Here is a 14,232-nt window from a genome sequence, read left to right as displayed (position 1 = left end):
TGTTGTAATACTTAAAGATGATCCATTAGGTTAAAGTTACTGCAGGATTGCTTAAGATACTTTCACTGGAATTTCTGTATGGTTCTGCGATTATGGTATTTAAGCTTGGAGTGATTGTGAGAACAATAAGCCATCGGGCTTCTTAAGCAATTCTGCAGAAACTCTTGACCGACATTATTATAGTAATTAATTAATGTACTTACGTACATTGATTAAAAATCATTGCAGTCCCATTGAACAGATTTCCGTAAGTCTTTAAAATGAATCTTGATCGAGACTTGGTGAAATCTTTTTCAAGTAAACTTATAAAGTACATTTTGTTTAAATTCTTTTTAAAATTTTCCGCAAGAGACTTGTTGGATTTTCGTCAAGTAACTTGCGTAATACAATGCTACTTGTAATTTTATTGATAATATTCTATAACATTTAAATATATTGAATTAATAAAAAGTTAAAGCAGACAATAGATTTCATTTTTGACAGAATTTATTAATAAAAGTGTTAATAAAATTAATAAAATATATTTTACATTGCTTCTCACAGTTTTAATTATTATATGATATTTTATGGGACATTGGTCATAATCGTCTCTAATAAAATTGAAAACAAATTAGCATGCATTTTCATGTATAAAAGCAACTATAAAATTGTCTTTTGAAATATATTTGATATTAGGCAATTTAAAAGAACGCCCGAAAACTTGGCGTGTGGACAAAAATGAAAAATGATGATGAAGCAAGACATCACTTGGGTAGATTAATGCTCGTTGCTTTTCTTCCTCCTGAACTCATTGAAGAAGGTTTTATGGTTGTAATGAGGCATCTTCCGAAAAAATATTTTGACACTTTTCAACCTCTTATTGATTATTATGAGAGTTATTGGTTAGATAAAAGACGCCCCGAAGAAATATCTGAGTGTGAGTTGTTAAACGACACGAATAACTTTAGCGAATCATACCATTCTTATTTAGTAAGAAAGTTACACAAACGCCCGGCACCCGGTAACTTACTCGGTAAATTATCTATCTATCTATCTATCTATCTATCTATCTATCTATCTATCTATCTATCTATCTATCTATCTATCTATCTATCTATCTATCTATCTATCTATCTATCTATCTATCTATCTATCTATCTATCTATCTATCTATCTATCTATCTATCTATCTATCTATCTATCTATCTATCTATCTATCTATCTATCTATCTATCTATCTATCTATCTATCTATCTATCTATCTATCTATCTATCTATCTATCTATCTATCTATCTATCTATCTATCTATCTATCTATCTATCTATCTATCTATCTATCTATCTATCTATCTATCTATCTATCTATCTATCTATCTATCTATCTATCTATCTATCTATCTATCTATCTATCTATCTATCTATCTATCTATCTATCTATCTATCTATCTATCTATCTATCTATCTATCTATCTATCTATCTATCTATCTATCTATCTATCTATCTATCTATCTATCTATCTATCTATCTATCTATCTATCTATCTATCTATCTATCTATCTATCTATCTATCTATCTATCTATCTATCTATCTATCTATCTATCTATCTATCTATCTATCTATCTATCTATCTATCTATCTATCTATCTATCTATCTATCTATCTATCTATCTATCTATCTATCTATCTATCTATCTATCTATCTATCTATCTATCTATCTATCTATCTATCTATCTATCTATCTATCTATCTATCTATCTATCTATCTATCTATCTATCTATCTATCTATCTATCTATCTATCTATCTATCTATCTATCTATCTATCTATCTATCTATCTATCTATCTATCTATCTATCTATCTATCTATCTATCTATCTATCTATCTATCTATCTATCTATCTATCTATCTATCTATCTATCTATCTATCTATCTATCTATCTATCTATCTATCTATCTATCTATCTATCTATCTATCTATCTATCTATCTATCTATCTATCTATCTATCTATCTATCTATCTATCTATCTATCTATCTATCTATCTATCTATCTATCTATCTATCTATCTATCTATCTATCTATCTATCTATCTATCTATCTATCTATCTATCTATCTATCTATCTATCTATCTATCTATCTATCTATCTATCTATCTATCTATCTATCTATCTATCTATCTATCTATCTATCTATCTATCTATCTATCTATCTATCTATCTATCTATCTATCTATCTATCTATCTATCTATCTATCTATCTATCTATCTATCTATCTATCTATCTATCTATCTATCTATCTATCTATCTATCTATCTATCTATCTATCTATCTATCTATCTATCTATCTATCTATCTATCTATCTATCTATCTATCTATCTATCTATCTATCTATCTATCTATCTATCTATCTATCTATCTATCTATCTATCTATCTATCTATCTATCTATCTATCTATCTATCTATCTATCTATCTATCTATCTATCTATCTATCTATCTATCTATCTATCTATCTATCTATCTATCTATCTATCTATCTATCTATCTATCTATCTATCTATCTATCTATCTATCTATCTATCTATCTATCTATCTATCTATCTATCTATCTATCTATCTATCTATCTATCTATCTATCTATCTATCTATCTATCTATCTATCTATCTATCTATCTATCTATCTATCTATCTATCTATCTATCTATCTATCTATCTATCTATCTATCTATCTATCTATCTATCTATCTATCTATCTATCTATCTATCTATCTATCTATCTATCTATCTATCTATCTATCTATCTATCTATCTATCTATCTATCTATCTATCTATCTATCTATCTATCTATCTATCTATCTATCTATCTATCTATCTATCTATCTATCTATCTATCTATCTATCTATCTATCTATCTATCTATCTATCTATCTATCTATCTATCTATCTATCTATCTATCTATCTATCTATCTATCTATCTATCTATCTATCTATCTATCTATCTATCTATCTATCTATCTATCTATCTATCTATCTATCTATCTATCTATCTATCTATCTATCTATCTATCTATCTATCTATCTATCTATCTATCTATCTATCTATCTATCTATCTATCTATCTATCTATCTATCTATCTATCTATCTATCTATCTATCTATCTATCTATCTATCTATCTATCTATCTATCTATCTATCTATCTATCTATCTATCTATCTATCTATCTATCTATCTATCTATCTATCTATCTATCTATCTATCTATCTATCTATCTATCTATCTATCTATCTATCTATCTATCTATCTATCTATCTATCTATCTATCTATCTATCTATCTATCTATCTATCTATCTATCTATCTATCTATCTATCTATCTATCTATCTATCTATCTATCTATCTATCTATCTATCTATCTATCTATCTATCTATCTATCTATCTATCTATCTATCTATCTATCTATCTATCTATCTATCTATCTATCTATCTATCTATCTATCTATCTATCTATCTATCTATCTATCTATCTATCTATCTATCTATCTATCTATCTATCTATCTATCTATCTATCTATCTATCTATCTATCTATCTATCTATCTATCTATCTATCTATCTATCTATCTATCTATCTATCTATCTATCTATCTATCTATCTATCTATCTATCTATCTATCTATCTATCTATCTATCTATCTATCTATCTATCTATCTATCTATCTATCTATCTATCTATCTATCTATCTATCTATCTATCTATCTATCTATCTATCTATCTATCTATCTATCTATCTATCTATCTATCTATCTATCTATCTATCTATCTATCTATCTATCTATCTATCTATCTATCTATCTATCTATCTATCTATCTATCTATCTATCTATCTATCTATCTATCTATCTATCTATCTATCTATCTATCTATCTATCTATCTATCTATCTATCTATCTATCTATCTATCTATCTATCTATCTATCTATCTATCTATCTATCTATCTATCTATCTATCTATCTATCTATCTATCTATCTATCTATCTATCTATCTATCTATCTATCTATCTATCTATCTATCTATCTATCTATCTATCTATCTATCTATCTATCTATCTATCTATCTATCTATCTATCTATCTATCTATCTATCTATCTATCTATCTATCTATCTATCTATCTATCTATCTATCTATCTATCTATCTATCTATCTATCTATCTATCTATCTATCTATCTATCTATCTATCTATCTATCTATCTATCTATCTATCTATCTATCTATCTATCTATCTATCTATCTATCTATCTATCTATCTATCTATCTATCTATCTATCTATCTATCTATCTATCTATCTATCTATCTATCTATCTATCTATCTATCTATCTATCTATCTATCTATCTATCTATCTATCTATCTATCTATCTATCTATCTATCTATCTATCTATCTATCTATCTATCTATCTATCTATCTATCTATCTATCTATCTATCTATCTATCTATCTATCTATCTATCTATCTATCTATCTATCTATCTATCTATCTATCTATCTACCTATCTATCTATCTATCTATCTATCTATCTATCTATCTATCTATCTATCTATCTATCTATCTATCTATCTATCTATCTATCTATCTATCTATCTATCTATCTATCTATCTATCTATCTATCTATCTATCTATCTATCTATCTATCTATCTATCTATCTATCTATCTATCTATCTATCTATCTATCTATCTATCTATCTATCTATCTATCTATCTATCTGTTGTTTGCCTTTAGAAGAGATTTTAGAGTATCACCGATCGGCAGAAAGAAAGCTGGAATTTATTGAAAAAGGCAAAGATGAAGATTCACGTTCACCTAAATATTTGTTGAAGGCAAAAGAACTTCAAATTTTATGGGATCAAGTGCAATACAAATTTATATCAATACACTATTTTTTAAATCGAACAAGTTATTTAATCAAGAAAAAGACGCCAAATTTTGAAATAGCTAGTGATGATGAAGATGACTCGAATTCCGAATTGCCGAGTGATGATGAGGACAATTGGAATTTCGAATTTCCAAGTGATGATGAAGACATACCAAATGTCTTTTTACCTCTGAAACTCTAGACCACTCTCTTTTCCGATCATGCCACAGACTTTAGCTCCTCATAAACGCACTGCAACTACTACTTCTGAGCAGTTCCTAAAACCTGGTAAGTTATAGTAAATTTTGATCTTTAGACGATAAAATTTGAAGAATTTTTTTAATACATCTATTTACTACAGATATCAGTGACAGAGAGAAGATGAATGAAAAACCCTAGAAGCGATGTAAAATTACAAACATTCGTTTGTCTATGCAGAATCTGTATGAGCTAAAAACATATCCTAATAATAAAAAAAATTTATAATCTAATACCCAATAGATATTATCATTTACTTTATGAAATGCACTGCTTTCCGAGCTCGAAAACAGCGGATAATTTTAGGGTTGGCTCCGGGATCTACCGTTTTTTAGATTTTTTTTCCACAATAACCTATAAGCTCAAGGTTATTTTTTTAAGCTGGCTAAAATCTGATATTCCCAAGTAACACATACCTGAACAAGATTCTGGTGCCAGTGCCTTGAGCATAACCCCTAGTGTCTTGTTCTATGTATGGGTCTTGCGCAAGATCATGTAGCAGGAAGTAGTCATCAATTGATGACAAGTCTTAAGACTTGTGAATGACTTGCTTAAGGCTTTGTATACAAGAATATTGAAGATATCTTAGATGCACTGTAGTTGAAAAGTTTCTGGCGCATTTCTTGCACCATTAATTTACAGCTGGTACTTATGTATGACTTGCTTATAATCTGCTCAAGGCTCAAGGTCAACTTTGAGCCTTGAACAGATCTTGAGCAAACCATGCGCAACTATTTTCAACTATAATAGCCTTGCTTCAGAATTTAGTTATAATCTCCCTCGCAGATTTGAATCACGGTAGAAACACCGTGGAAGTGTAAACACCGTGGTTACACGGTGGGTTTGTTTCATTTTACCACCGTGTATACACAGTGTATCCACTGTGATTATGCGGTATATCCACCGTGATTCCGCGGTGGCTTTACCACCGTGTATACAAGGTGTTTCCACTGTGATTACGCGGGGTATCCACCGCGTAATCACGATGTATCCACCGCGTAATCACAGTGGTAAAATGGAACAAACCCACCGTGTTTCCACCGTGATTCAAATCTGCGAGGGTGGCTCGAATTTCTTGTCTAAGGTTTACATTAGATTTACTATTGAAATCTAACTACTAGTTTCTGCAGCAAGACACATAAGTAGGAAAAGACACTAACGTCTATCGAACTTGAGATCAGGTTTGTTGAAGCCTTGAACAAGATTGTTATATGGGTTATTATTCTGATTAAAAAAAAGATTTGAAATAATTTACAATGTTAAATGTCCATAAGAAAATAGATTTAAAATTATTGCATTATTAAAAATAATTATAAAGTTCTAATCATTTTAAATCAGCTTTTTTAATGAGGGTAAAGTAATTTCTGCCAAGTAGGTTAAATTTTTTTCGATAAATAATTGACTGTTTAATGAGATAGAAATTTAATTTATTAGCAAAGTCAAAACTAGATCTTTCTCATATTCATTCAACATTTCATCATAATCACAAACACCTTGTTTTTCATTCTTTTCTCCATGTCTACATTTAACACCACTATCCTTCGCAGTTATTAAATTATTATTATCCATCTTAATATCTTTTGGTTTGCTGCATCTTAATCTTCACTTGTTTCATCATCATTCTCGTCTTCAGTTGACGTCTCAGATTCAGATTCAGAATTTTTAATTTTTTTTATTTTACCAAGGTACTCTGTGAGCAAATCAATTTTTTTTTCTTGATTTCTTGGATCTTTTAATATTTCAGTTTTAATTTTTTTAAATAAATCATTAGTCACTTCTGCCTCTAAAGTTTCATCTTTTTTTCGTTTCCTTTTATTTTCTCCGCTCATTTTCTCCACCCATTTTATTTCTTTGTTAGAAACCTGGAAAGGAAAAATCAAAATATTCCATTTAAGATAGTTGTCATAGTGTATTTGTACGTAAGGGTGGTTTTTTAAAAGTTATATAATGGTTCCATATACTAATGACAAAAATTAAAGGAACAGAAAGATTTTAGAAATATATTAGTGATTTTTGGGAGGCTGTATCATTATGGAAAATGATCGTATAAAGATTTTAAAAAAGTAAATCTATGATCAGATTGAACCAATTTTTTTTCTCGCCTCCGGGCGGAAAGCGTCAACTTTCGTCCCGCTATGCAAAACGAAGTTGCCGCTTTCCGCCTCCGTCGAGGAGAAAAATAGTATACTCACCTCAGGAAGTTAAGAAAAAAGCCTCAGATCACATGTTTGTTGACCTCAGCTTCGCCTCGGCCCTGGGTGTGTAATATACTATTTTTCTCCTCGACAGAGGCTAAAAGCGGCAACTTCGATTTGCACAGCGGGAGAAAAATTTACGCTTTCTGCCCGGAGGCGAGAAAAAAAAGCACATGTAGAAAATTCAAAAAACTATAGGTGTAATTTTTTTAATTATTTACCCTTTAAAATAAAAAAAATTATTAGACGTCAGCTAAATTCAGTATGACGACTTTTTAGCGTAACAAAACAGTAAAAAAAGGCCATACTTGAAATCAGTCTTAAAAACTGTCAATAAAAGAAAATTGAATTTACACACTTGAATTGAAATATTTCGATTTTATGAGTGTTGCACAGCAATAATATAAATTCAATCAGTTTCATAAATTAACTAATGGATACAATAGTTAGATATAAACTTGTCGTAACATCTCTGTGCAAGACCCTTCTACTAGAGAAGCCTTTAGCGGAGACGGTTATTTTAAATATCATTTCTATCACTTAGGCCTTATTACCCGCGGGTAACTTACATATAGGTTTATATCAGTCATGTTTGATGATCAGATCTGATTACATATAGGCTCAAGTATAGTTAGATCTGATGTAATTATACCTAGTATTTATCAGCCAGATCTGATCAGATCTAATGATATATAGGTTCATATGTAATTATATACAATTCCATGTACAAGCATGTATAATCATATATAATTCCATATATAATTATATATGATCTCATATATAATCATATATACTCATATATACTCATCTATAATCAGATAAAATCATTTTTTATCGGGAAAGAGTTGTAAAAAACTTACAAATTCATATGGAATATGATTATGCGTATGATTCCATATTTTTATACAAAATTTAGAATTTTTTGGATCTAATCTGCGAACTAAATGGGCTGGACAAGATGTATTTGCTCTGCAAACAAAAAATATCGAAAAGTTAGGTTTTCGTTTCCTAAAAAAAAGATTTTATGGCCTATTTATAACACGGAAAAAATTGTAGTTCTCCCGACCACAATATCGTAGCAAGCATTATAGTAGTCCTTATCCCAAAATTCCCATAGAATCCACTCGAAAGCGACAAAAACCGCATAGAAACCAATTCAGTCTATACCCGAGACGAAAAACAAATTCTAGTTTAGTCCTCAAAAGCCGCAATTCCTTTGATGTTTTATTCGCCGCCTAAAAAGTAACTCTACTTTAGTACTCAAAATCCTCAATGAGAACTATGAGGTGTAAATGCGAATAATTTATCGATTTTAAATTATAACTAAGACTTCAAAATCCTTAACGAATGAAAAGTTATACTTTAGACCTTAAAAAATTTTAGATAGAAAAGGGAGGAGAGAGAATACGTCGAATGAGAATTTTGAAGTTCAAATGCGGATAAAATTATTCCTGTATGTTTTCAGTATTTTGAGGCTCTAATCCATATTATGTTATTCCAGTTTAGTCTTCAAAGTGGTAAAATTAGTCGTAACTACTACTTTGAGGACTTAACTAGGATAATTTTTTATACTGTTGTCAATCGTAAAATTCTAAATTGATCCTCAAAAACCTCATTAAGAACTTTGGGACTTAAATCCGAATTTGTTATTTGATTCAGGTAGGATTCTATGTGGTTTTTGTCGCATTTGAATGGATTCTATGGAAATTTTTGGATAGGTAAAATTATAATATGATTCATGACTATTATTACGCACTCATCAGTGTTATTTCCTGTTACTGTCGCACAGTTCAGGTAGCATTCGTAATATTTAATTCCAGGAAACGTATCTGCTATTTTCCTCCTTTTACGATAAGTTTCAATAGATCTTGAATCACAGATTTTGAAGTAAAAACAAGTTTCAGCTTCATATTTACCCAAATCAAGAGCAAATGCGTCAGTGCTATCACACATTTTATTTTGAAACCAATGAGCCATAATTAATTCTAAAATGTAAAAATTATTTGTTAAAAGTGATATATTCAAATAAACCACAAGTATTTTAATAATGAAAATATAATCGGGTTGTATTAAGAGGCTAAGTATACGTATTTAGATGGATTTTTTGCAGCGTAATTTTAACTGCTTCAGCATGAGCTCCAGCAGCAGGTGTGGCCACAATGTATGCATTCGAATCGAAATTTGATCTTATTAAAATTAATTCATGCTTTGCATTGATGACAACTTTATGGTAATCTTCAGCATATCCAAGCAAAAGACTCAGTGGTATAGATACATCAAGGTAGCCATTATCATTGTGTAATTTATTGACAGCTTCATCCATAATCCAGCCCGAATTTTCCAGTGTATTTTCTTGAGTAGGACTTAGTGATGTGTATCCTTTCATGAGACTTGTGATACCAACATTTTTGCTACGATCAATCTCAACACCATTGAGTTCGTAACGTATTTCTTCAAACATATAGCAAACGGTCATGTTGACCATGTGAGTCGTTGCACTCACAGCTGTACCATCGGACTTTGTGAATTTTCCATACACACGTAATGTACTTTGACTTGGAAGAAGACACAAATCTTGATGTTGAACTGCAATTCTTATTTCATCGCTGTTGTTGAATGTTGATGGAGCTGTTATGTCCGCCGCTTAATTTTTAATTATTTATCCGGGATTTCTCCCTTTGGTAGCGATAGTAATTTTTGGACAAGCGGGTTGGAGGGTGCGGACAACAATAAAGAATACGAGGAAGAAATTATCTTCCTATAATTTATTATTTATAGTGGATCTTTTCGAAAATTAAGAACCCAAACGTCTTCAAAGAGACTGGTGCTCTTGTTTAAGCCAAAAGTATTTTATGATGATAGAAAAATAGTTCTTTCACCTACCTTTCGATGTAACTTCTTCTAGTACGGCAGCTATTATCCCTCCAGAACTAAACAGCTCACTCGGCCTTCCTGTAAGGTTGGTAGAATGGGTGCGGCTGGGTTGGTAGGATGATGTCTTATGTACTACTTTCGAATGAAAATCGAACGGCTTGAGTGATGAACTTGATCTTTTATTTAGTATTTTAAATTACAACGTTTTAACAGAACGTCACTTGTTCACTCTAGTTTTCACAATTTTATGTTTAATTTATATTATGGGATTATTTATCCTTGACAATTATTTTATTAAGATTTTAATATATATTTAATGCGTTCTTTTACACACCCGAAAAGTGGTTTTATGCGCAAATTAACTCGGCACGAGATGGAATCGCAAATTCACGTGATTTGCGTCACTGGTTCGATCGTACCGGATGATTTTTAAAATCCGGCAAATATTGTATTAGACGAACGATTACTACAGTTGCGTCAGATCGAATTTTAGATCAATATTTGAGGATTTTTAATAATAATTTGAATTCAATTACTGATTATTCAACGCCGAAACGGATTCCTGCAATAATTGACTCAAAAGATTTTAGTTTTAAATGCCTTACTGATTATTCTACGCCTAGGGCGGATTCCTGCAGTAAGGTTAGTGATAAATTCACGATCTTTGACTATTTCTTATTGATTATTTCGACGCCGTAGCGGATTCCTCCAATAAGAATTAGTCTAGATAAATTAAGAAATGCCTTATTGATTATTCAACGCCGAAACGGATTCCTGCAATAAGGTTTATATTGAAAATATTAAAAATCCTCTTATTGACTTTTCAACGCTTAGGGCGGAATCCTGCAATAAGAGTGCACGAAATTTCGACGTTCGAATATTCGCGGACCGTAAGTTTTAAGAACCGACTAGCCCTGAGCTATGGGTGCTCAGGCTTTTTATAAACTTTGGTTGGTGATTTAATGGGGAATTTATAATCATTGTCATTGGTGGAAAGTGACGACAGTTTATTATTTATTCGTTAAACTTATTGCAGGTGTCTTCCCACTATTCTTTGCCGCATAAAAAGGTGAAAAAGCTGACGCTGCGTTGTCGCGCGCTTTTCAAAGAGGAGCTCAGGAATAATTATTTTAAATAATTATTAACATAAAAAAAATTATTTGGACATAACAATCCCCCGGAAAGTAAGAGGGTTGCAGAACTCTCTTGCTTTCCTAAACATATGTCCCCTCTTTTAAGAAGCTCGCGATAACACTTACAAATTTATTTAAAAAGAAACTTACAGCTAAATATATGAAAATATTTAAAATATAGAAGATTACATCTGAGGTTCCCAATATTTATGGTGTATACGTTGTAATACACGTATATATATGTTCGTTAGTACAGATTTATAAAGTTTTTCCCCTAAAATCTACGATTTCCATCACCAAAAAAAAAATAATAATTATTCCTAAATATAAAGATTACATATAAATTTCCATCTATATGATGCATTCCCATATAGTTGTGAATGTATGTATATAGGTGACCTTGAGAAATATAAGGTTTGTCTAAATACTGAAATAAGCTGGAGAAGATAGTTTCGTGATTGACTGCAAATCTGCATCGAGCCGACATCTGGCGATGCTTAATTGCGAGTTCGTTTTGCCGCGTCTGCACAAGCGAATTTGATCTCCGGCTACCGTCTTATCTCGGTACGCATTCCAATTGCCTCTCGGTGTATTCAGTGCGATACAAACCGTTAACCTAGACGATCGCGTTAAATTGAGAAAGAAAAAAAAAAGGAAAAGAAAAACGAAAATGTACCCCACTGAAGGCCATTACATGGGGTTTTCCACGTGGTTGCAGTGGGTCATCCACCGTGGTGGTTCGAGGGTAAGTGTGAATTTGTTTATTAGTAGTTTGTATGTAAATAACGGAGTGTTAGTAATTTTTCCTCTTTTTTTTTTTTTTTTTTTCAGACGATCCTGACCTTGGGGGTGATGGTAGGGGGTTTGGTCGGGTACATAAACCCGACCAACGCCATCGAAATAATCGATAATGTATTTTTGTTGGCTGCAGGGCATCTACCTCCGGAGCTCATAGAGGCCCGGTGGTTCTACGAGGGTGCCCTGCAGACGACCGGGCATTTTGAGGTGGTTATGGCGCCGAACCACGAGCAGATCGAGATTCTCTCGGTCTGCCTCATGGAGACGGCAGAAGGCCTCCTGAGGTAAGTGTTTTTTTTTTTTGGTTTTTTTTTTTTTTGGAGTTTTTGTTTAGTAATTTTTTTTCTCTTTTTATTTTTTTCCAGAGATTGGACGCGGGCTTTAATGGAGCTGGATAATTAGAAAAATTCGATTTTGAGTACATATATAAAATTTGTCTTATTATTATAAAAATATGTGGAAAAGGAAAAGTTTTAATATTTGAAGCTATCTTCAATGAAATAATAATAAAAAAAAAAACATAATAATAATTATAATTTTTTTTTCATTTTTATTTCAACCCCCCCTCCCTCGCCCCTTTTTTTTTTTTTTTTTTTTAAAGAAAATCAGTAGGTGAGTTTATTAATTAAGTTATCAATATAAGTTAGTTTAATTAATTTAGGTTAAGTCGTTTATTATTTTATTTATTTTAGTTTTAATAGAACTAAGTTTAGTTATTATTATTAGATTTAATTTATAGGATGGTCGTGTAGGAGCGAGTGAGCGCGATAGATTTAGTCGGGACGTGGGAGGGAGAGAGCACTTTGCGCGACCGTGAGCGACAGCTGTCGCTAATCGGTCTCTTCTTTGCCCGCGTTCGCAACTCTCACGACGGTGTGACATCAATGAGATGCTAAATATCGACCGTCGTATTGATCTGAGACTTACCGGCAAGTATCTCCATCTTACAGTCACCGAAGGAATTACTCTCTAAACCAGCTTATTTCATGTATAAATCAATGTTATGTTTTATATCGTAAATAATTTTGAATAATTGATGGCTTTTTAATGATAATGTTGAAGAATTCGACCTGAAAATTAAGAATGAAGGTCACTTATATAGATAGCATGCATGTGGAATGATTTTTAGAGATTATTCTCAGTATACCCATAAGTATTTCAGTGATATTTTATGGAAATTTTTTTTTTTTTCCTTTGAGAATTCTTTTCGTTGCTTTTGCATATATCGCTTGGTTTTATTCGCGGTCAGTTTTTAATTTGCTGATTTCGCAAGGCCACGGTTATTATTGTTTTTTTTTTTTTTTTTTTTTTTTTTATAAGGTAAGAAAAGATGATTTTAAACATATTTCCTTACATCGAGTAGTTCTTAAAGCTAGTGGACGCTCGTTACAGTTGAGGGGTAAGTCGGTATAAAAAACCCATTTTCAATTTAAAATTAAGGAATTTGATAATTCCAAAAAAAAAAAATTATTTATATATTGAAACTCGTAATTTCAGGATTTACTGAAAATGTGTTTTACTCGTCAAACTATCGAGATTGCTGATCCGGAAATGGATCTTTTACCAGTTTTACTGGATGAAATTTTGATGGAGGTGCGAGCTCGTTGGTACCTAGATTCGGATCCAATCTTTTTGTTCGTTTCTCATCAATACGGGGTTGTCTGGATCCATTCGATAGCACCACCCTTGCCCCCAATAGGAGCGGATGGTTGCGCTCTTACCTTACTAGAGGTATTTTTATATACTCATATTTTTCTTTATATAAGGAGGCATTCTTTAAAAATGATAATTTTTGACCATTTTAGTATGTCGTGATCAACTTACATTGGTATTTTACGGACGATGTTCTAATTGGTAACAGCTATTTAATGGAAGTCTTGAGATATATCCGTCGCATTCGAGGATGCAGAAATGATTTGCGTCTATTAAATTATACTCTGAAAGACTCTAGTATCGCCTGGCTTTTCAAAAGGCGCTAATGTTTCGAATTTGACAGAATAAATTGTGAACGAATTTTGAAAAAAAAATGTATAGCGTTTTATTTCTTTAGTCTTTAAGAATCATTCT

This window comes from Microplitis mediator, chromosome 6 (genome assembly GCF_029852145.1).
Source record: "Microplitis mediator isolate UGA2020A chromosome 6, iyMicMedi2.1, whole genome shotgun sequence".
Classification (NCBI taxonomy): domain Eukaryota; kingdom Metazoa; phylum Arthropoda; class Insecta; order Hymenoptera; family Braconidae; genus Microplitis; species Microplitis mediator.
The sequence above is the reverse complement of the archived record's forward strand: the minus strand, read 5'-3'. Positions refer to the sequence as shown.